This window comes from Capsicum annuum, chromosome 7, assembly GCF_002878395.1.
Source record: "Capsicum annuum cultivar UCD-10X-F1 chromosome 7, UCD10Xv1.1, whole genome shotgun sequence".
Classification (NCBI taxonomy): Eukaryota; Viridiplantae; Streptophyta; class Magnoliopsida; order Solanales; family Solanaceae; genus Capsicum; species Capsicum annuum.
The window spans coordinates 76,664,370-76,689,601 of record NC_061117.1 but is presented as its reverse complement, the minus strand read 5'-3'; the positions used below and the strand labels follow the sequence as shown (position 1 = coordinate 76,689,601).

At 35.5% G+C, this 25,232-nt stretch overlaps 1 pseudogene; it reads left to right on the top strand.

Moving 5' to 3' along the window:
- Window positions 1–4: 4 nt before the first annotated feature.
- Window positions 5–2,045, top strand: LOC124885737 (annotated as a pseudogene).
- The last annotated feature ends 23,187 nt before the right edge of the window (window positions 2,046–25,232 follow it).

Here is a 25,232-nt window from a genome sequence, read left to right as displayed (position 1 = left end):
TTATATGTTTATCTATGTAAAAAGGTGTCACAAAAGAGTTATTTTAATTGGGATGGGTCTCATTTCTGTGTTTGCTAATGTTGTTGATGCCTATTATGACATACTTTTGGAGGGTGAAAATTGAATTTCACTTATTGATTGTTTTGATGCTTTTAAGTTTTCTACTAAATTTGGTAGATAAATTCATGGGTTTAGTTCTAATGGGTATATTGATGGGAAGAATGATAGGAGACTTGGTGTCTTAGGTATGCCACTGTTGTGGGCAAAAAATGTCTTAAAAATGCAAATCTTTGTGGTAATAGATTATGAAAGGTTTGATTTTTGTTAGTTCTTTCGCTACTTTAATTTGGTTATAGCTGTCAAAGTTTTGTGTTTTTGCTTTTGGTTTAATGGATTTGTTGAAATGGGGCCCTGCAAGGTGCGCTTATGGGCTGTGTTGTTTAGTTTATTTCTTTTATTTTTTATTTGAGGATGTGGGAATTCAGAGAAAATTAATTGTTGATTGTGTTTATTTTGGTATTTGCAACTGGTTTTTATGCTATTTATTGCTTGTGTTTCATTTCTTTTTTCTCCAAAATTCTAAAATTGGGCTTTCTTGACTACATTAGTGATTACAACTATGTAAAAATCTAAGTTCTGCAAGTTTATTTTGAAATATCAGAAATGATCAAAACTACTATTCCCCACAAAAGAATTTTGTGATAATGCATTTGAAAAGTATTGATGTGAATACTTAAGATAGCTACTTGTTCAGCTTTAACTATTTTTCCAAGATTTATTTCTTTTCTTTATTACATGGATTTATGTTATTTATTTGTATATTCTTCCTGCAAATTGATAAAGAGCGAGTGAGTGTTCTTGTAGAAACATGAATGGTGGTCTTACGATTTTCTCAGATGGTGTTCAAAATCTAATTGAAAAGGGTCATACAAAAATTACTCAATTCTTTATTCCCTATACTATAACAATTCTACTTTTCTTGGTATTGGTCTTGGTTTTATGGGATTAAACTAAATATCAACTGCTTGTTCTACCTTCAATTATTATTTTTATGTTTCAATGAATCACATTCACAGAGATGAAGTTGATTGATGCTTGTTGGTAGAATTGAAGCTACCATAATACCCATTGGACTAGGAGGTTTTTTGGCATGCATAGGTTTGTCTCAAGGGAATGCTGATCCGCAAACTACTTCCAGTTCATGGGACAAAGAAAAGGATGAATTTGTTATGGGTAAGGGGCTAGAGTTATGTGAGCTTCCTTCAAGTAATTATCATATATTGGTCAATGGAAGTTCATCTAAGCTACCTTGAGCAATTTATATATGGTCCAATGTAGTTTGCTTTTCTTAAGTTGTTTCAATCTTGAAGCAACGAAATATGCAATGCACTGCCGAAATTTCTTTCATTGTGTTGTAGGTTGCATAAATTAGAAGAAGCACTAGAGAATTATGTCACTTTCATATAATCTAATCACTATTTGGAAAGTTATTATGGAGAGTGAGTGACATGTTTGGTAGGTGTCAGAAAATTGGACCATGCAAAAAAACGCGGAGCACCAATAATTGCAGAGTATTTGGGTGGTGGCTATAAAGATTATGAAAGAGTTTTTTGGTTTTACTAGAGGCAAGTTTCCATTAAGATATTTAGGTTATCCCATTTGGTCATGCTAGGAATTGAAGAAGGTGCGGAATAAGTTGCAAATGTGGAAAAACAATGTCTTCTTACTACCTCAAGGTTATTATTTATGTATGGAGTTTTTTTTCTTTTTTTGGCCACCGGATAATGAGATTATGGAATGATTAAATGTAATATCAGAGTATGATGTTATTGTGATTTCATATGAGATTTGTCAGAGTGCTTTGGGATAGAATTTACAGCAGTATCAGTCAAACAAAATGACAAATCTAGGTTCCAAACTAACCTTGAGATTGTTGATCGAGACCAAAGCCCATAAAGCCCTATTTACAAAGCTAACAAGGACTCTATTGATTTTCTTTTCCATATTTTCTAATTACCAGTTATTAGGTTTGTAAGAAGTGTGAATGAAAAATGAATTAAGTATTTTTTCGAAAAGACACCAAGAGAAATGATGCAATTTGAAACTTTTTCAGTTTGGATGGTTATGACCTTTCCAATGGGTTGTGACTTTTTCAAAGAGTTGCACCTTTATGAAGAAGTACAATTTTTTGAACAATTACATCTCTTTATGAAGCAACACCTTGATTGCTATAAATATCTAAATTTTTTCTCAGGTAAAGACATGAAGTTTTTAAGTAAAATACTTCTCTTTCTTGAAAAACTCTAGTATAATTTATTGTCATTGAGTGTGTTCGTAGTTCAAAAGAGTATGAGGTACCACTATTCTGTCTAAGTGAGTCATTTTATCCCGGAAGGATATATTCCATAACATCGAGTACTTGAGGGAAATAATTTTCTTTAGGACATACCGTGAATTCTGTGGACTTGAATCTTTTTATTTTTTTCTCTTTTTCTTAATGCAAGTTATACTATTTTCTCTAGAAAATAGTTTGAACTTTATATTGGTAGTTCTTCAACTGTTTGAACTTGTATTTGAAGTTCTTGAAAATTCATATTGATAGTTCATAAGTTGGCTGAACTTGTGTTGAAGTTTTTAATATTTGATTTTTTATTTTCAAGAAAATAGTTTGAACTTCATTTCTGGTTGTTCATAAGTTGGGTTGAACTTATTGTTAAAAGTTCAAAAGTTGTAAGTATAGAGTTTAAACTTCATTTTATTGTTCTTATGTTAATTTGAACATGTGTTTGAAGTTATTATTTAAAAAATACAGATTCTACTAAATTCAAGAAAAACAATACTTTTAAGAAATTACATAAAAAATATGTAACGCCCCGAAAATGGGTCCTGAAGCGTCACACGGTGCTTAAGGCTACAAGTAGCCCCAAGCTAACCCTTTGAGCCTGTTACTTCACATAATAAATTACTTAGAGATGAAATAGACAAATCACAAGCACTGTTATATCAAATCATAAGAAATACTGTGAAAATACTTTATCCGAACAACCATAATACTGGAAATTTTGACATACAGATAATATGACAACTAGTCTGACAAAGCCTCTACTACTCAAGAACTAGAGAGCCATTGGGACAGGTCCCCAACTAACTCATACTCAACTGAAAAGAAATGAACAACTACTAGATAAACTGAATATCTGAAATAACCGATACTCAAACCATGAGGACTCACCACTGTGGAGATGTAGATAAAGGCACTCAGGGATCACTAACGAGGCTGGGACGGAGCACCTGAACCTACATTATGATATAATGTAGCACACAGACGTATATGTGGATTATTACTTTGGGAATGTACTGAGCATGTAGGGGTGTATGCAAATAAATAATCAGTATCACAAGTCTTAATAGAAAACATGCATGCTATAGTAGACGACTCACATAGCTTGAATAAAATTTTCATAAGTTGGTGTTAGGATATAGATAATAGAAATCACGTGAGTCATTTCACTTTATTTTGGATATGTATTCTTTCTTTGTTCTCAACTTGTAAATTAGATGAAATCTAAAAATATCAACTTTCAGGACAAAAGCTATAATCTCATGAAAGCAAGAAACTTCTTAGGAACTTAATAATAATGACACTTGAAAACTTTAGGAATCATAGGGTCAAAGCCTTCAAAATCTATATACCTTCAAACTTATACTTTTAGCTTAAGGATAGTAAAACTTCTTTAAAACTCAAGAACTTGATACTTTAGAAACTTTAAGAATTGAGACTCTGGAAAACTTAAGAGACTTTGGGACACTTGGGACTTGGGATCATATAACTTTGGGAGTTTTTTCTAATTGACATAAACCATGTGAGCTACATGGAGTCAAACGTCTTGCCCACGTTGGGGAGAGCTATTCTATCCTTTCCATCTAGGTAGAACCTTTAAATTTTAGTGATCACTAGCTTAACCCACGTGGGGTAAATCAAAAACCTACGGGGGCACATAGTTCTGGGGCATATGACCTCGGAATCAAGCCCAACTCGGTGCTAAATACTACTTCCTTACTTAGCTCAGAACTTTAAGAAAATCCGCCTTAAACAATTCAAAAATATGTAATAGGAGCCAATATGCTTCCCCTTTATCTCAAATCAAACAAATAATGTGGATTTCTTTCTTAGTTAGGATCAAAACTCAATTCTTTCCTTGAAATCTTGATAAACTTTTCATCAAAGTTTTAAAATCTCAACAACATGGAAATATAGGTGCACTTCTTGAAGTATCAATAATCCATCCTCAAAGACTCACAATTTCATAATAAAGTTCAACTCATGACAACAACTCTTGGAAATTCTTGGAAACATGATATCAATATAGGAATGTGCAATTTATATCATAAACTCTCAATTTAGATCATAATTGAACAAAATAATCTTTCAATTCAAGACTTGAACAATTCCATAATCTCATAAATTTGAAATATAGCAAAATAATATGAATTCATCTTGGAAATACGAAATTCTTTAAGAAAATCTAAATCTTTTGGGCACAAGAATGAAAGAGTGTTCTTGTTCAAACCCCACATACCTTGAAATTAAAAATTGAGTGAGTTCATGACTTTGGGTTGCTATTCTTGAAATTAATGGGTGCTTCTTGTAGCCCTCGAAATGGGGATTCCAATTCTCAAAAAATTATTGAAAAAAGACGGTTAACTTTCGAGTTCTCTTGAAGTTTGTGTAGAAACCCTAAGCTATGTTCTTGGTGGTTTTTGATGAAAGTATGAATAATATGGTATTTTTGGGGTGTAATATCGTGTTAAGGATGATAAAGGAGTGGGAAAAATACCAACTTTAACCTTAATGAGATAGAGAAAAGAAGTTGAAAACTGGGCATAAAGGCTATGGCCTGGGCGGCGCCTTGCCCAGAGCCTTTGCTAAGGTGGGCGGCGCCTTGCCCAAAGCCTTAGCTAAGCTGGGCAGCGACCCTTAATAGCCTTTAGCTACTGGTTTAGCCCCCCAAACGTGCCCTAAATGGATTTCAAAAATTTTGAAACTCACCCGAGATACCTTACGACCTTGCCCCATAACAATGCAATAACCAAATCAAAAAGCACATGTCGAAAAGGTCGCAAAATAATTCATCGAAGTTCGAGGGCTGTAAAATGAACTAAGTGTTGGAACACTTAGCTAAAATTCTAAGTTTTAAACTTCTTTTACCTTGCTTTGAAGGCTTTGATGACGAGGAAACTATACGGGGTCTTACAATATCTCCCCCTTGGGAACATTCGTACTCAAATGTAGATAGATATGTTTATAATGTAGAGAAAATGAAGGATACACAGCTGAAATATTTGGCTAAACTGACTTTACTTCATTCTAAACCTTCGGATACTTCATAGAATTCATAAGCTTATGATAAGAATGGCTATACAGCTGCAACTTTGATTAGAAAGGGACTAAATTAAGAAAAAATTGTACCTTTATCTTGATCTGAACTTGATAAGAAGAGGTATGGGTACTTGGATCGCGTATCTGCTTCTGCTTCCCAAGTAGAACCCTCAACTGACTGGTTCCGCCATAAAACTTTGGTCAAGGAAACTTCTTTGTTCCTTAGTCTCCGGACTTGGTAGTCTAGGATTTTAAATAGAAACTCATCAAAAGTAAGACTGTCCCAAACATCAGTGCTTTTCGAATGATCTATAACAACAGAATCACCAATAAACTTCTTAAGCATAGAGACATGGAAGATAGGATGAACAGGTGATAGTTCTGCAGGCAGCTCAACTTTATAAGCTACTTTCCCAACATGGTTAAGAACTCTGTAAGGGCCAACATACCGGGGACTAAGCTTCCCCCTTTTCCCAAACCTTTTCACCCCTTTCATGGGTGAAATTTTCAGATACACCAAATCATTAACTTCAAACTCAAGGTCTTTTCTCCTCATATCTACATATGACTTTTGATGACTCTGAGCTACCTTCAACCTTTCTCTAATCAACTTTAGCTTCTCCATAGCCTCAAACACTGCATCAGGTCCAATCACAGCAACTTCACCCACTTTAAATCAACCTATGAGTGACCTACACTTTCTACCATACAAAGCCTCAAATGGTGTCATTCGGATGCTAGAATGATAACTATTGTCATAAGAAAACTCAATCAATGGTAGATGCTCATCCCAACTACCTTTGAAATCAAGAGCATATGCTCTAAACATATCTTCTAAAGTTTGGATGGTTTTCTCAGCCTGACCATCGGTCTGTGGATGAAAAGTGGAACTCAAATGCACTTAGGTACCAAGACCCCTCTAAAAAGCTCTCCAAAATTGCGAAGTGAACTGAGTGCCCCTATCCAAAATAATAGACAAAGAAACTCCATGCAATCTGACTAACTCTCGAATATATATTCTAGCATAGTCCTCGGCTACATAAGATGTGTGCACAGGCAAAAAATGCACTGACTTAAGTCAGCCTATCCATAATCACCCAAATAGAATCATGATGATGATATGAAAGAGGTAAACCAGTCACAAAGTTCATATTTATCTCTTCCCACTTCTAAGTCGGGATACTAAACTCTTGCATCATACCACCAAACCTTTGATGCTCTATCTTAACCTGTTGGCAAGTTCCACACTTCGACACAAACTTTGTTATATCCTTCTTCATACCACTCCACCAATAGATTTCCCATAAGTCAGGATACATCTTGGTAGTGCTGGGATGAATAGAATATCGTGCGCCTCTTCCATGATCCTCTATCTCAAATCATCAACACAAGGAACACACAATCTACCCTGCAATCTCAACACACCATCTCCCCCTTGGGAGAAAACCTCTACTCTTTGGTCCTTAACTGACTCCTTCAGTCTGGCCAAACTAGTATCTAAGTCTTGCTTCTCCTTCACTTCTGAAACTAAAGAGGATTTGGAACAAATCTGCACCAAGACATTCCTCTCAGCGAAATCAATCAGTCTAACCCTTAATTTTGCTAAATGATGCACATCATGAGATAACTCTTCTTTACTCTTCTCTACATGAGCAACACTGCCCATAGACAACCTGCTAAGTGCGTCTGCCACTACATTGGCCTTGTACAGATGATACAACACACCCATATCATAATCTTTTAGCAACTCTAACCATCTTCTTTGCCTAAGATTCAACTCCCTTTGAGAAAACACATACTGCAGGCTTTTGTGATTAGTAAACACATGAACATGAACACCATATAAATAGTGTCTCCAAATTTTCAAAGCGAAGACCCCAGCAGCTAATTTAAGATCATGGGTTGGGTGATTCTTTTTATGCGATTTCAACTATCTAGAGGCAAAGGCTACAACCTTACCGCTCTGCATCAACACACAACCCAAGCCAACTATAGAAGCATCACAATACACCAAATAACCATCAACACCATCTGGCAAAGTCAACACAGGGGCTGAGGTGAGTCGAGTCTTCAACTCCTGAAAACTCTTCTCACAGGAATCTGACCAAAGGAATTAACTTTCTTTTGGGTCAACTGGGTTATGGGAGATGCAATAAAAGAGAAACCCTCAACAAAATGGCGATAATAGCCATCTAGACCCAAGAAACTCCTAATGTCAAACAGAGAGATAGGTCTAGGCCAATTTCTTACAGCTTCTGTCTTTTTGGGATCCACTCTAATGTCTTCGCCTGAAATAATATGACCCAAAAAAGCTACGGACCTTATCAAGAACTAACACTTGCTGAATTTGGCCAACAACTAGTGATCTCTAAGAGTTTGCAAGACAATTCTAAGATGATTTGTATGGTCAACCTCACTTTAAGAATACACAAGACTATCATCTATGAAAACAATGATAAAAATATCAAGATACTGCTTTAATACTCGATTCATGAGGTCCATAAAGGCTTCGGGAGCATTGGTTAGTCCAAAAGACATGACAAGAAACACAGTGACGATAACGGGTTCTAAAGGCTATCTTCGGGATATCACACTCCCTTACTTTGAATTGGTGATAGCTAGATCTAAGGTCTATCTTGGAGAAATAACTTGCACCCTGGAGTTGGTCAAATAAGTCGTCAATTCTAGGAAGAGGGTACTTGTTCTTGACTATAACTTTATTAAGCTGAAGATAGCTAATACATATACGTAAAGAACCATCTTTTTTCCGCATGAATAGGATAGGTGCGCCCCAAAGAGATACATTGGGCCTTATGAAACCTTTTATAAAAGATCTTTGAGTTGTTCTTTCAACTCCTTAAGCTCTGCGGGTGCCATACGGTAGGGAGGAATAGAAATTGGCTGAGTGTTAAAAAGAAGATCATTCCCAAATTCTATCTCTCTATCGGGAGGTACCCCTGGGAGATCTTCTAGAAAAACATCAGGAAACTCATTAACAATGTTGACTGACTGAATAGTGGAAATCTCGGACTTAGTGTCTTTAAATCTGACTAAATTATATATGCAACCTTTGGATATAAGCTTTCTGGCTTTGAGATAAGAAATAAAATAACTTTTGGGAGATACTGAGCTTCTGGACCACTCAAAGATTGGCTCATCAGGAAACTGAAACTTAACCACACAGGTACGACAGTCTATAGATGCATAACAAGAGTGAAGCCAGTCCATACCCAGAATAAGATCAAAATCAACCATATCCAACTCTATCATATCAGTAAATATGACTCTATGAAGGATAATAATAATAAAACACTTTTTATACACTTACCTAGCAATAAAGGACTCCCCTACTGGAGTAGAAACTAGAATAGGATCAGGGATATTTTCAGGACTTATTTCAAAATTCATAGCAACCAATGGTGTCATATAAGAAAAACTTAACCCGAGGTCCAACAACACATAAACATCAAAGTGTAATACGCAGAGCGTACCAGTAACAACGTTGGGAGAATCCTACTGCTCATGATGGGAAGGTAAGGCATAGAATATGTTTTGGTGCTGACCGCCAACAGTGCTAGAAGAAGCGCCCTATAGAGAAGTTGGACGGGCTGCAGGAGCTGGTGCACTGGTGGCCTGTGCCTGTGGTCGGGTATCTCTGCTCCCCTGTCTGGCATATAGGTATTCTCTAAGTCTGTGGCCCATCTTGCCACAACTAAAATATCCTCTCTTCTCATCCAAACATTCACCAGGATAGGTCTTACCACACTTAGCACAAGGAGTAAAATTAGGCCTGTTACTCACACTATTTTGGGATCTAGACACAACAGGCCTGTTCCCTTGCTCCAGCCTTCCTCTGGGTGTAGGAGCAATAGCAGATAAAGATGTTGGTATGGATGAACAACTCTGGAACTAAAGTCGGTTCCCTCTATGGGACCTAGCTTAACCATACTCATACTGCTCAAATCTAGCTCTCTCGTTTCCCCTTACCCTATCTCTTTTCCTTATCTTATCCACCTCTATCTGCTGTGTATGTATCATTAATCTGGATAGATCCATATCTCTATTTAACATAGCAGTCCTATACTCTTTCAACACCAAACCAGAAACACCTGTCATGAACTTTCTCATGCTAGAGCGGGCATCAATAATTAAGTCAGGAGCATATTTTGCTAACTGGTTGAACTTCAGGAAGTACTCCTTAACAGTTATGAAGCCCTGCCTTAAGTTCATAAACTCTTCTACTTTTGCCTCTCTCATCTCTAACGGAAAAAACTTATCCAAGAACACATCTTGGAACGCCTGCCAAGTAATAGAGGCATCATCTTCTCTACTACTCTTCTTTCAAGTAACAACCCAGTCATAAGCAATGTCCTTCAACCTGTAAGACGCCAAATCTACACTTTCTTCCTTAGACACATGCATCACCTGCGAGATCTTTCTCACCTCTTCAAGATATAACTATGGGTCCTCACCTGCCTTGGACCCATAGAATTTTGACGGATTCATCCGCATGAAATCGCGAATCTTAGCAATAGCTAAATTATCTCCCTGCTGCTGTGGAGCTATAGTCTAGTTATTAGCCTGAACATTCGCATTGACTGCTTGGGTTAGTGCCAGAAAAGCTAGCTGAAACTCGACAGGGCACACATTTTCATTCAAATAATCAGCAGGCTGATATTGCTGATCACTGTTGTTTCTACGACTCGATGAGGAGGAATTTTATAAAATAAGAGAGCACGAATTAATAGCCGAGAGAGACATCTTTAAGCATGATAGACTCTAAAAGAAAGAAATGACTTTTTCCTAAATATTTCGTAGCCCCTTGCTCATAGATGTGGTACGCTACACACCGATGACCAAGACTCTACTTAACGCGGCTGGTCAGACTCCCTAGGACTCCTTAAACCTTAGGCTCTGATACCAAGTCTATAACGCCCCAAAAATGGATCCTGAAGCATCATACAGTGCTTAAGACTACAAGTAGCCCCAAGCTAAACCTTTGAGCCTGTTACTTCACATAATAACTTGCTTAGAGATGAAATACACAAATCATGGGCACTGTCATATTAAATCATAAGAAATACTATGAAAATACTTTGTCCGAACAACCATAATACTGGAAATCTCAATATACTAATAATATGACAACTAGTCTAACAAAGTCTCTACTACTCAAGAACTAGAGAGCCATTGGGACAGATCCCCAACTGACTCATACTCAACTGAAAAAAATGAACAACTACTAGATAAACTGAATGTCTAAAGATAACCGGTCCTCGAACCATAAGGACTCACTACTGTAGAGATGTAGATAAAGGTACTCGGGGATCACTGGCGAGGCTGGGATGAAGCACCTGAACCTATATTATGAACAGTGTAGCACACATACGTATATGTGGATCAGTACTTTGGGAATATATTGAGCATGTGGGGGTGTATGCAAATAAATAATCAGTATCACAAGTCTTAATAGAAAACATGCATTCTATAATAGATGACTCACATAGCTTGAATAAAATTCTCATAAGTTGTGGTCAAGAAATAGATAATAGAAATCACGTAAGTCATTTTACTTTATTCTAGATCTGTATTCTTTCTTTGTTCTCAACTTATAAATTAGATGAAATCTTAAAATATCAACTTTCAGGACATAAGCTATAATCTCATGAAAGCAAGAAACTTCTTGGGAACTTAATAATCATGACACTTGAAAACTTTAGGAATCATAGGGTCATAGCCTTCAAAATCAATATACCTTCAAACTTACACTTTCAGCTTAAGGATAGTAAAACTTCTTTAAAACTCAAGAACTTGATACTTTAGGATCTTTAAGACTTGAGACTCTAGAAAATTTAAGAGACTTTGGGACACTGCGACTCGAGAATATAAAACTTTGGGAGTTTCTTCCAATCGACATAAATCATGTGAGCTACATGGAGTCCAACATCTTGCCCACATTGGGGAGAGTTGTTCTATCCTTTCCATCAGAGTAGAACCTTTAACTTTTAGTGATCACTAGCTTAACCCACTTGGGGTAAATTAGAAACCTACGGGGGCATGTAGTTATGGGGCATGAGACCTCGGAATCAAGCCCAACTCAATACTAAATACTACTCCTTTACTTATCTCATAACTTCAAGAAAATCCACCTTAAAAAATTCAACAATATATAATGGGAGCCAATATGCTTCCCCTTTATCTCAAATCAAACAAATAATGTGGATTTCTTTCTTAGCTTAGGATCAAAACTCAATTCTTTTCTTGAAATCTTGATAAACTTTTCATCAAAGTTTTAAAATCTCAACAATATGGAAATATAAGTGCACTTCTTGGAGTATCAATAATTCATCCTCAAAGACTTACAATTTCATAATAAAGTTCAACTCATGACAACAACTCTTGGAAATTCATAGAAACATAATATCAATATAGGAATGTGAAATTTATATCATGAACTCTCAATTTAGATCATAATTGAACAAAATAATCATGCAATTTAAGACTTAAATAATTCCATAATCTCATAAATTTGAAATATAGCAAAATAATATGAATTTATCTTGGAAATACGAAATTCTTTAAGAAAATCTAAAACTTTTAGGCACAAGAACGAAAGAGTGTTCTTGTTCAAACCCTATATACCTTGAAATTAAAACTTTAAGTGATTTCTTGACGTTGGGTTGCTATTCTTGAAATTAATGGGTGCTTCTCGTATCCCTTAGAATAGTAATTCCAATTCTCAAAAAATTATTGAAAACTGACGGTTAACTTTTGAGTTCTCTTGAAGTTTGTGTAGAAACCCTAAGCTATGTTCTTGCTGGTTTTTGATGAAAGTATGAATAATATGGTATTTTTGGGGTGTAATCTCATGATAAGGATGTTAAAGGAGTGAAAAAAATACCAACTTTATCCTAAATGAGAAGAAGAAAAGAAGCTGAAAACTGGGCACAAAGGCTATGTCTTGGGCGGCGCCTTGCCCAAAGCCTTTGCTAAGGTCGCCTTGCCCAGAGCCTTAGCTAAGCTGGGTGGCGCCCCTTAATAGCCTTTAGCTACTGGTTTTCCACCCCAAAAGTGACATAAATAGATTTCAAAAATTTCAAAACTCACTCGAGATACCTTACGACCTTGCCTTATCATAACGCAACAACAAAATCAAGAAACAGAGGTCGGGAAGGTCAAAAAATAATTCATCGAAGTTCCAAGGCTCAAAAATAAACTAAGTGTTGGAACACTTAGCTAATAATCTAAGTGTTAAGCTTCTTTTAACTTGCCTCGAAGGCTTTGACAACGAGAAAACTTTACGGGGTCTTACAAAATAAATATTTATTTTTGTGTTTATTTGGTGAAAAAAATCACCATTTATAAATCAAGTACTTGGTTACTTTGTATTGGGTTTGATTTTGGGTCTGGTATGGAGACTAAAATCTTTTGATTTCTTCCTCGGTTAGAAGAATGTAAAAACGTCACCAAAAAATCAGTGTAAAAATTTGGTTCAAAGATTATAAAAATTTCACCGATTCATTAAAATCTCTATACTTGATTTCTAGGGTTTAAAACCAATGGGGTTTCACTCTGTTTGAATTTGATTCTGATTTGAAATCATAAAAACCTCGTCAGGGTTCAAAGTTCATCCGGTTATGATTTGAAGATATAAAAACTGTATTATTGACTAGAAACAAGTTGGTTAAAAATTAAAGTCTTTATTGTTTATATTCTAAAATACTAGAGTGTATTTCAAAGATTGATAGAAAAATGAATAATGAAACTTAATAACAAATTAATTCTATTGTGAATGGTGTTATCCCAATGCTAATCAATGTTGTTTCATTAAGTTATTTAGGTATTGCTTTAGCAATGAAAGCGGTAGAGAAATTGAAAAAAAAATTGGAGTGAACTTCATAGAATGACAGCAAATGATATCATTTTGGTTGACCAAACTTGAAATAAAAATATTCACAAGTAGAGATCCTCATGTTTCAAAAAAATAATGATTGAAAATCAATTGTCTAGTTTGAAAGATATTGTGAGTCGTCCCAACATAGAAGAGGACAATGAGTTGAATGAGAAATCATCAATGATGGTTGCAAATTCTATTAAGGATGATGCTACAAATAATAAGAAGATGAAGATGTATTCTGGACAAGAGATAGAGTAGACAAAGAAAAGTTCAACACAAGTGCTACAATTATAGTGATGTTGTCCACAAAGCTCTAAATAGTCAAGTTTTGAATAAGAACAAGAAAAAAACCCAAATAAACATGTTGTAAGCAACTGAAAATATTGAAAATCTGTATGCTCTGATCACTTAATGCAATCTAGTTGGAAATTCGAATGAATGGGGGTTTGATTCCGGAGCCACTAGACATGTTTGTACGGCCAAAGAAGCTTTTGCTACTTATGACACCACTGGTTCTAAAGAAGTGATTTTCATGGAAAATAATGCAACAATCAAGGTTGAAAAAAGTGAGAAGATATTCCTAAAAATGACTTCCGACAAGGTGTTGACCCTTAGCAATGTTCTCCATGTTTCTACTATTAGGAAGAATTTAGTATCAACAATACATCATGTTAAAATGAGTTTAAGTGTGTGTTTATTTTAGAAAAATAATAATAAGCAAGAATAGAACGTATGTAGGAAAGGTCTATCTTAAGGAGGGCCTTTTCAAACTTGATGTAATGGCTGTTGAAATGAAGAAAGTCGAGGCTTATTCTTACTTGCTAGAATAAAATAATTTATGACATAATCATTTAGGATATGTCAATTACAAAACCTTGTGAAAACTAATTAGTCCGAAAGTTTTGCCTAACTTTGAGTGCAATAAATCAAAGTGTCAAAAATATGTGAAATCTAAGTATGCTAAGCACCTATATTAGTCTATTGAAAGGAATTTCAGTCCTTTAGACTTAATCCACACTGACATTTGTGATATGAAGTCAACACCATCTCATGGTGAAAAAATTATTTCATAATTTTTATTGACGATTTCACAAGATATTGTTATGTTTATTTGCTAAATAGTAAGGATAAAGCAATAGACGCATTTCGGCAATATAAAATTAAAGTTGAAAATCAGTTGGATAAAAAGACCAAAATAATAAGAAGTGATAGGGTGGAGAGTATGAATCTCCTTCTGCGAAGATATGTTTATAAAATAAAATTGTCCACCAAACTACTTCCCCGTATTCATTTCAATCAAATAAAATTGCAGAAATAAAAAAACCGAACATCGAAGGAGATGATTAATGTCTTACTTATAAGTTCAGGTTTACCGCAAAATTTGTGAGGGAAACTATCCTTACAACAAATTAAATACTCAATAGAGTTTCTTATAGCAGGACATAATTCATTCCATATGAAAAATGAAAATAAAGAAAACCCAACTTAAAATATTTCAAAGTGTGGTGGTGTCTAGCAAAATTTCGAGTTCCTATATCTAAAAGAATAAAAATTAAATTAAAAAACTATGGACTATGTTTTCAATGGATAGCTACAAATAGTAAAGCATGTCGATTTTTTATTCATAAATCTGAATATCTTGATGTTCATGAAAACACGATAACTGAATCAGCTAATATTGATTTCTTTGAGAATATTTATTCGTATACAATTGGACATAAATTGTCTAGTAGAGGATATAAACGACCTTGAGACGAACTAAAAGAGAATATACTTAATAATGAGAGTCTAAGGCATAGTACGCGTGAAGAACGTTGACTTTGTTCAGATTAGATTTTGTAACATTTCTTCTTAAAAATGATCCTCAAACATTTAAACAAGTGATGTTGTCTTCGTACTCATTCTTTTGGAAAGAGGTAGTCAGTAGTGAGATTGATTCAATATTGAGCAACCACACTAAAGAGTTAGTTGATCTTCCTTCAGGAAATAAACCTTTAGGTTCTAAAAGGATCTTCAAAAGAAAAATAAAAGCTAATGATACTATTGACAGATACAAGGCAAAACTTACTGTGAAAGGCTTTAGACAAAAATAAGGCCTTAATTATTTGACACATACTCATCAGTAACAAGGATATCGTCCACTCAAAAGTTTGTGGCATTAGCAATAATATATATTCTTGAAATCCATCAAATGGAAATGAAAACAACATTTTTAAATAGAGAATTAGAGAAAGAAATTTACATGGAACAATCCGAGGGTTTTTCGGCTCCTTGTAAAGATAGGAAAATGTGAAAACTTGTTAAGGCAATTTATGGACTAAAATAAGACGCAAATAATGGCATGCAAAGTTTGACCAAACCATGATGGCCAATAGTTTTAAAAAAATAAATGTGATAAATGTGTGCACATAAAAGACACTCCAAATTATAAAGTCATTGTTTGTTTGTATGTGGATGATATCTAGATTATCAGTAGAAATATTTTTGACATAAACACTACGAAATGATTTCTTGAGATTAATTTTAATGACCTTGGAGTTGCGGATGTGATCTTAGGGATAAGAATTCATAAAACCCCACAAGGATTGGCATTGTGACAATCTCATAACATTGAAAAGGTACTTGACAAGTTCAAGTATTTGGATTTAAATATTGCCAAGACTCCATTAAACGTGAGATTTGTACTTCAAAAGAATGAAGATAAAAGTGACTCATAGTTAGATTATACAAGAGTTTTGGAAAGTTTGACATATATCATGAATCGTACGTGATCATTCATAGCATGTGCGATTATTAAATTGAGTCAGTATATAAGTAATCCTAATCAAACTCATTGGATAACGTAAAACAGTCTTACAGTATCTAAAACTTACTCAAGACTATGCTTTACCTTATAACAAATATCCAGCAGTAATTGAAGGATATAGTAATGAGAATTGAATTTTCAAATAGAATGAATTAAAATCCACAAGTAGATATATATTTACTTTAAATAAAAGAGCAGTCTCTTGAAAATCATCCAAGAAGACATGCATTACCCACTCTATAATGGAATCTGAATTTATCGCATTGGGTAAAGCCAGTGAAGAAGTTGAATGACTCCAAAATTTATTGGAAGATATTCTTTATTGGCCCAAACCTTTGGCACCAATATGCTTACACTGTGATAGTCAAGCTACAATGGGTAGGACAGGGAGCATGATTTATAATGATAAATCTCATCAAATAAGATAGAGATATAATACCATTAGAGGACTACTATCTAGTAGAATATCATAGTTGACTCTATGAAGTCAAAGGATCATGTGTCGGATCTACTTGCAAAAGGCCTATCTAGAGAGGGAGTTGAGAGACCATCGAAGAAAATGAATTTATGGCCTAGGACAAGTTATCAAGACTATAACTCTACCTAGCAAACTGAAGATCCCAAGAGTAGGTTCAAGGAGATCAAACAAAGTTGTGACTGGCAATTCAATATTATCAATATACTCAACCCATTCTCATGATGAAGACAATGTTTAGGATAAAAGATAAGGCTTATGATTTGAAGATTTTTAATGGTTTCTAAGGTTGGCAAGTTTGACCAAATAGTTTGATCTATAGGATTAAACCTTTAGGAATCACCTATATGAGGGTGAAGTGAAAGTCACTTCAAGGATAATGATGCTAAAGTCCTATTCGCTAAGCTCTCATAAAATCAGGACCTGTTCATGGCTGAAATAAATAAATTTAGGAGAACCATAAAAAATAAAAAGTTGATTGTGTGACTTATGTTGTCCAGATGTACATTAAAGCTCGACGATTCAAAGATATTACATCTAACAATTGACTGAGTGCATACGATTCAAGTTCTCTATGGAAAGTTCAAAGGAAAACCTACTTATCCAAATGCAACTAGTGTTTGCTTGTAAATCTCACACTTAACTGTAATTCTTTTTTAAAATAGTCATTCCCAATTCATGTGGGGGATTGTTAGGCTTTTAAGAGTTATGAATGAAAAATGAATAGGTATTTATTTCAATAATATACCAAGAGAAAGGATGCAATTTGAATTGGAAACTTTTCCATTTGGATGGTTATGACCTTTCCAATGGGTTGTGACTTTTTTGAGGAGCTGCACTTTTATCAAGGAGTGCACCTTTCCTAACCATTGCTTCTCTTCAGGAAGTAACACCTTGATGACTATATATACCTAGATTTTTTCTCCGGTAAGGACATGAAATTTTAAAGTGAAAATACTTCTCTTTCTTGAAAAACTCTAGTGTGATCTGTTGTCGTTGTGTGTTCGTAGTTCGACAGAATTTGAGGTATCACTATTCTATTGAAGTGTTTCATTTTATCCTGGGAGGATATATTCCATAATCTCAGGTGCTTAAAGGGAATAATTTCCTTAAGAACACATCGTGAATTTGGTGGACTTGAATCTTTCTGTTTCATCACTTTATCTTAATGTTAGTTTTACTATTTTTTCTATAAAATAGTTTGAACTTCATATTGATAGTTCTTCGATTGTTTGAACTTATGTTTGAAATTTTTGAATTGAAGTTCTTAAAATTTGATTTTTATATTTTCACCAAAATAGTTTGAACTTTGATAACGCTTAACTTACACGTCAATTTAAGTGTAAGGCAGTCGTCGTCAATATATTTACCTAACTTTGGAGTCCGGGTCGAATCCACGAGGAACAATATGAGTGGCGATCAAATTAATTTGGAATAATACAAGTTAAATTCAAACCAATAGTACAAAAAAATAAAAATAGGGGAGATACACGTCTACACTAGTGTTTTTTTTTTTTTTTTGGGGGAGGGGGGGAGGTGTCTAGTATAAATTTAGGGCTATGAATAATTAGAGTTTTGAAAATTGTGCATGGATTTTGGGATTATGCATTACTAGGGGAGTGACATGCGGATGTTAATAGCTAACTTCATTAACAGATCAAGTGTGGATAGGTTTGGTTATAGGTTTTGGTGCTAGTCTTTCAACAAAACACCAAACTTGTACCCGTTGGTTCTTTCGAATACCTAATGGGTGTGTTTAACAATTGGTAACCACAACCTCCATCAAAGCATCCCTATTTCTAGGATAATACTCATGGTATAGTCAACGTCATAACCACCCATATGTTTAAGATAGTGATAGATTAGTCAACTACACAATCAATTGTCTACCATTGCTTTGGTCTCCACATCCCTCTTTCAAAAATGATATGGATTCCTAAAATTCACCCAAAACCTACTTTCGAAGATGGCCTTAAGCTTTCTAGAGTTTAGAGCTTTCACCCATCAAACCCATATGGGTATTTGAGGCTTTCACCCACAAATCCCATCAGTGTTAGAATAGCAATCATAAAACCCATTAACATGTACTACCAAATAGAAGCTAACAATAACAAACCACACACACTATTATCCCATATTCACACATAACCCCAAGAGGGAGATCTAGCTACACATAAGATAAATAAGCATAGATATACCCAAAATCTCCGTTGAAATAACTTATTGAAGATTAAGTGAATGTTACTTCAAACTTTGCACGCCCACAAATCAACAATGGAAGTGAGCTAATCATTCTCTTAGAAAGTATCCAATGTATTCTTCACCCAAAATTTATACAATATTTTCTTCTCTAAGTATGGAGGCTATAAACTCAAGAGCTCCACCTAAAATTGTGAACGATGGAATATGATGAATAATTCTAGGGTTTGATTCTGTTTGTCAAAATTGGGATCAGCCACGTGCATTTCTAGATTTGCCCTTGGGCTGAACTCTTTCGCTAAGCCGCGATCGCACCAGCTTGGTCACGACCGTGGCCTTCACAACCGTGATAAACTTATGCGATCGTAGTTGATTGACCCTGCTTGACTGTCATAATTGCGGTCAGCAGACCGCGACCGCGGTAACTGAGGCCCTTCTGCTCCAGGTCTTCAGCTGCACTTTCTTGCTCCCTTTTTTTTATCATTTTAAGCTCCAATCTATATCTTTCTATCCCCTCAACTTTATGCCAGTAGGGAATGGATATTAGTGTATTTAATAACAAGTATGTCTCATTTATTCCTTAAAAACAAAGTAATGTTTACGAATGTTTAGTGTAAATGAGTGGTAAAATCACCACTCGTCAACACCCCCAAATTAAAGCTATTGCTTGTCCTCAAGCAACACTACCTCTTACCATAAAACACAATTATTTATGCCCAAACTTTATGCCTTAATATCATAATGATTTTCAACATTAGTCACTACCACAAGTAGCTCATTACACATGGGCTAAGCTATTTTTCACTACTCCCCTCATCATAAGAAGCACTATTAAAGGATACACAAAACTTCAAAAAATAGTCAAGCGACAACAACTAATACCCCAGAAGTGACTCATTTTTGGACCAAAACTAAGTCATACTCCATTTTCCTCATTGCTCGGAAGATGACAAAATCACCCACCTCAATTTTTTTATATGCCAACCTCACAACAAAAAGAACTCCACACACCAAGCTACCAAATATGCAACAAGGAATTTTTAGCAAAAAAAACACTCTCTCAAACAAAAGAAATCTCTATTCAACAAGTCACATACCATAGGCTTGCCCCCATTTTCCATCGCTACTACAAAGAAAGTAAATGGTCGGAGATCTCAAAGGGCTTTCTAAGCTTGTAACGTAGGTTCGTGTTAGAGTAGGATATCAATTTTGGAACAAAATATCTACACCCTTCCTTGAACATTCACGTCACCCTATTTAATTTGTCTTTTTTTACTATTGGTCACTCTTCTTTGTTTTCTCTCTTTTATCATGCCAACTTTTTTCTTTCATTGTTCACCCATTTCTTTTATTTTTTTTCTTGCCACTTTCGTGCAATTCATTCCTTTATTGGATTCTCTCTATTTACTATTCATTTGCTTACAATGCTAAGCACATTAGGAATTTCACTTACAACTTTCTGGTCCCAAATTTACTTCCATCAATCTTTACCACCCCCAACTTAGGCTTTTAGCCTTAAGTGGCATTTTTAAGTTCAACGAGGGTATGGTTCAAAAGAAGAATAAAAAGAATGATTCACGGCTTGTAATATGTTTTTCAAAGAAATGTCCAAAGGCTCAAAGTTGTAACTAGGGATTACATGCATGCTTGGGTAAGATTTTTAGGATAAAGTGGTTTTTGAAATCACAAAGAGGGCCTAAGATCATTTCTCAAACCAAGTACAATCAAAATTAGTTTTAAAAGACTGACGAGGAAAGTTCTAGATAACACAAATATACAAGAGATGAATGAAAATAACTCTCCACACATGGCATACAAAATTCATCAAGGGAGCTCAAATGTCCCTCCCACTAAAGACAATTTTAGAGTATCTATTTCTATTCACAAGTCAAAATCTTACGGAGCCACAAAAAGAGAAAAAGTTTGTTACAACATTGCTCATGTCCATGCCCTTGATTTTTCAAAAATTTTAGATGGAGGGGGTTCTTGTTTTGCATTAGGAACACACACAATTTGATAAATTATGGCTACAACCAAGGCCTTGGCCTCTCCTTTTGGCTCAAAATAAGAAAACCACCCATACGGCTACTCAAACTTCGCCAATGGTTTATAATATGATCCCAAATTTATAATTTACAATGCCACAGGTACTCACACTTCCCTTAAATTCATGAAATTTGTGCTATGGGTACTTAGAATTCCCTAGCACCTATATCTCAAAATCCAAAATGACTCTTTATCCTTAAGAATGTCATGAATCAATCTATCATAAGGCAAAGCTTATGATGCATCACCAAAATCAAAATAAAAGTGTAGTAAAAAGAAAAAAACTAAAACCATAAGAAACATATGATAATCCATAAAGCGTGGGCACCATCAGAGTACCCAACAATAGTATCCAGAATATTAACCAAAACAACATAAAATCCAGAATCAATCAAAATAATATGAATCCGGGGGTACCCCCAACTAAAAGGAATGTAGTGTCCTCACTGCATGTGCAATTTAGCAAGATTAAGAGGAATCTCCTTATATCTGTATTAAGAGCTATCATCTCCTGCTAACTCTACCCCATCACTATCAGCATTGTCATCATCATCAGCAGACCAATCTGCAGGGTCCTCATCTTTATTATCCAACCTCGGTGAAGGTAGTTGATGATTGGGCTTGAGCACCTTGAAGATGCCCTTTACCGCTTTCAAAATCTTCTTGAAAAACATATATCTTTTTACTCTCTCTTCACCATCTTCTCATATGAGATTTTGAGGTCTATGTGTGCTCCGACTAAAGCTGAATAGGCCTTTCCAACTTGGCAATAATGGCTTGCTATTTCTTCTGCTACTTTCTAATTTCTCATAGTCCGATTGGGCTACATATGAGTGGCGAGCAGTAGAGGGATCTCTTGGTCCCTGAGGCAATCTCAACAAGATCTCCCTAACCATCCGCATCTGACCTGATATGTCATTGAGGGGGTTGACTGGTAAAGGTCTACAATAGTCTGTGTCCTCCTGGATTGATTTTCTAGAGTCCGCCTTCCTCTTCTTACTCTGGCCCAAGGAACCCTCACCCTTGAATTTAAGTGAGAAAATATAGGGACCTGGGTGTATCCAAGTATCTGCAGCATACTCCTCCACTTCTTCCCTCTTACAAAGCTCAGTGATAAAGGAAGGGAAAATAAGATGCGTACCTCCATGATTTTTTAAATACCGCCACTCTGAAAGAATAAGCTCGCCCACATTAAGAGGGATGCCAGATAGGATACAAGCTACTATCTGAGCTCAAAAATCTGTGACAACGGTCTATGAGTTCATGGAGATACTCGGTTGCATATGATGTTCAGCCAAAGCCTGGCCTCTGTCGTTAAGTTATTCATAAAAATATCTCTCTTGGTGATGGCCTAGGGAACTGCATTTTCAGAACATAAAATGTTTGCCATCCAGGTCCCTGGCTCACATACCCTTGCTTGGAACTACTCTATGTCCGCATTCGGTAGCCCATACACCTCATTAATCCGTTCTACTCAAAGTTTACTTGCTTACCCCAAATAATTGTTACTAGGTTTGTTAGAAAAATTACGCTAAGGTTTGTATAGAACTCACGTACCCATTGCTTATTTTCATGACAGGGGTTCGGAGTAAAGCACATCCACTGGTCATAGTAAGCCGAGAATAAATTTCTGGGAGCTTCTCTTCCACCTTGTCTAGGCTAATACCCCTTTTGGGGAGTAACTTAGTCCTATGGAAATCCGCATAGTAGAGGTGTTGGCACTGTGCGGCCATGAACCTGGTGTCGTTAAAATCTCTTATATTTGAGGTTTAGAACCTGTAAGCAATGTAACTCAGCCCATCATTAGCATTATCATATCAAGAACATGCTAGATCAAACATATAAGCTCAGGTGGCTGTGTTATAGAGGTCTTTTAAGGCAAAAATGGAAGTACAAAAATTTTGGTTTCTGCAGACACTGCCCTCAAATATGGTGATTGCGGAGCATTGACCCCGACCATTAGGACCGCGATCGTGGTACCTAAGACCTTAGTTGACAGATGTTGTACAATGCTCAAAAGAAAATTTTAACCCTAATTCTTTGTTTCAACTAGGCATCTCAACATTATAACCAAAAAATTTTAAGCCTATTATGTATGATTTCAGCCCCCGATTTGAAAGAATTTACATTGCACTCATTGGGGAATTATATTGAACATATGGTGCACACTTCTATTTAAGCATTCTTTTAGCCCTAATTCTGGGTACCCACAACTTCCCAATTAGCGTATATACTAACTACAACAGCTAACCACACAACAATCATAATCAAACATGCATTTAGTATTGAAAATAATATTTCAGACCTTTCCCTAAACTATAGGCTCTAAGCATGTAATCGCATTAAGAACGAGAAAATTAAGATGCATATCAAGATTGATGATGCAAATAGGTTTATATGACACTTGGATACTCCACACAAAGCAAAAAATTTAGAGATAATTTGAGTAAATTTGAAGAAGGTGCATATGGGAAATGGCATTCGGATGGTCTTTTTAATCTGATTTGACTACAATTGCAGTCCTATTTTTGTAATTGCGGTGGTATGAACCGCGGTCATGGTAACTAAGACCAAAATCGGTTCTCCCGCACTTCACTGTTTGATCCCAATATGCTAATTTCACATATTTCTTTTTTAAGTTCAATCAACGTTCCTCCTACTACCAATATTTCATGGATTATGCATGCACGAAAACAAAAATAAAATTCTACTCAATCATACATAAACAAAAGAATTTGAGCCATATTCCGTGGCGTGATAGAGTGCCTTCCATCGAGTGCTTAGTTTAACATTATGGCACGACTCCTCTACCATTTTTTTTTATGTTTCCACTTAGAAGATTTGAATATCCATCCCAACTTTTGTTAAATATTCAATAAGTGGTAGAAGGACAGAAGATTCAAATCTTCCAAGATAAAACTTAGAAGATGTGAGGACATGGCGAGCAAGCTTCGATCTCGCCATTTTGAAGATTTTAACCTTTTACCCAATTTTATATCAAATTTATGGATTGGTTCCATGGGTAAAGGTTTGCACATCAATAGGCCACTCTTTGTACATTGAAAGTTGTGTACCTTGGCCTTTGATGGATAGGGTTCCATATACCCTTTCGGAATGTCAAATTCCAAAATGTAGGAATCGCAATCCATCTCCCCATAATCCATCAATTGTCTCGGTGGATAAATTCTTATCACACCCCGAGGCACAAAGTTGAAAAGTGGGTTGAATGAGGTCCAACCCCTAATTTTGGAATAGGCTCTTCCGTAGCACCTTCTTCCCAAAATAAACTAGAGTCATCATAACAGATTTTTCTTGATTCTTCTTTTGACTCTAGTATTACTTCTTTTATTTTGGCTTCTTCTTCCTTATATGATTCGGTTGATTGGGAAGTTACCAAGGAGTCTTCGCTACCAAGCTCATTATCATATCTTGGTTTTCTTCTTGATAAACCTCCTCTTGGGGGATGGGCAAGGTAGTGGTAGTTTCAAGCTTTTATTCTTTTCCCATTTCCTCCATCTTAACACTTTTCCATCCTAATGCCTCTTGATACATGTCTTGTATACTCTCCCCCATTGTATTTATCTAATCCAAAATAGCTAGTAGCCTTGTGTCAAAGCTATTGGACTTGGTATGTTTCTCTTCCTTCTTCTCATCATAAGACTTATCATGCTCATAAGAATAACTAGCAACCCATTTAGCATAATAGGGGGAAGGGGCATTTGGACAGTCATCCCAATATCCATCTCGACCATTACATAAAGAACACCTACACTCCCTATAGGATCGATATAGTAGATCCATCTCTCTCCGGGGGGCATAGTTACAATCTCTCCGGAAGTGTGGTCCATCATAAATTGGACATGGTTCATCACGATAGGATTCTCAACTACCGACATCATAATTGTCGGGAGATGCCATAGAGAAAAGTAAAATAATATAAAATCTACCTACAAATAAAATCACAAACAAATATATAAAAGCTTGAATTCAAACAAGTAAGATAAAATTCCAAGCTAACTTAATACGCCAAATTGTTCTACGGTAACGGTGCCATTTTTGATAACGCTCAACTTACACATCAATTTAAGTGCAAGACAATCATCATCAATATATTTACCCAACTTTAGAGTCAGGATCGAATCAACGAGGAACAATGTGAGTGGCAATCAAATTAATTTGAAATAGGGGTGTACAAACCAAACCGTTAAGTCAAATCAAACCGATGAATCAAACCAAATCGAGGAAAAAACCGACTTATGGTTTGATTTGATTGGTTTGGTGTTGGCAAAAAAAATCGATCATTCTTGGTTTGATTTGGTATTAGAAAAAATAAAATCAAACCGAACCCAAATCGAACCGACGTAATACATATATAATTTTAATTTTTTATACATAAAAAAATATTACTTATAATCTACTTTCTAATTAT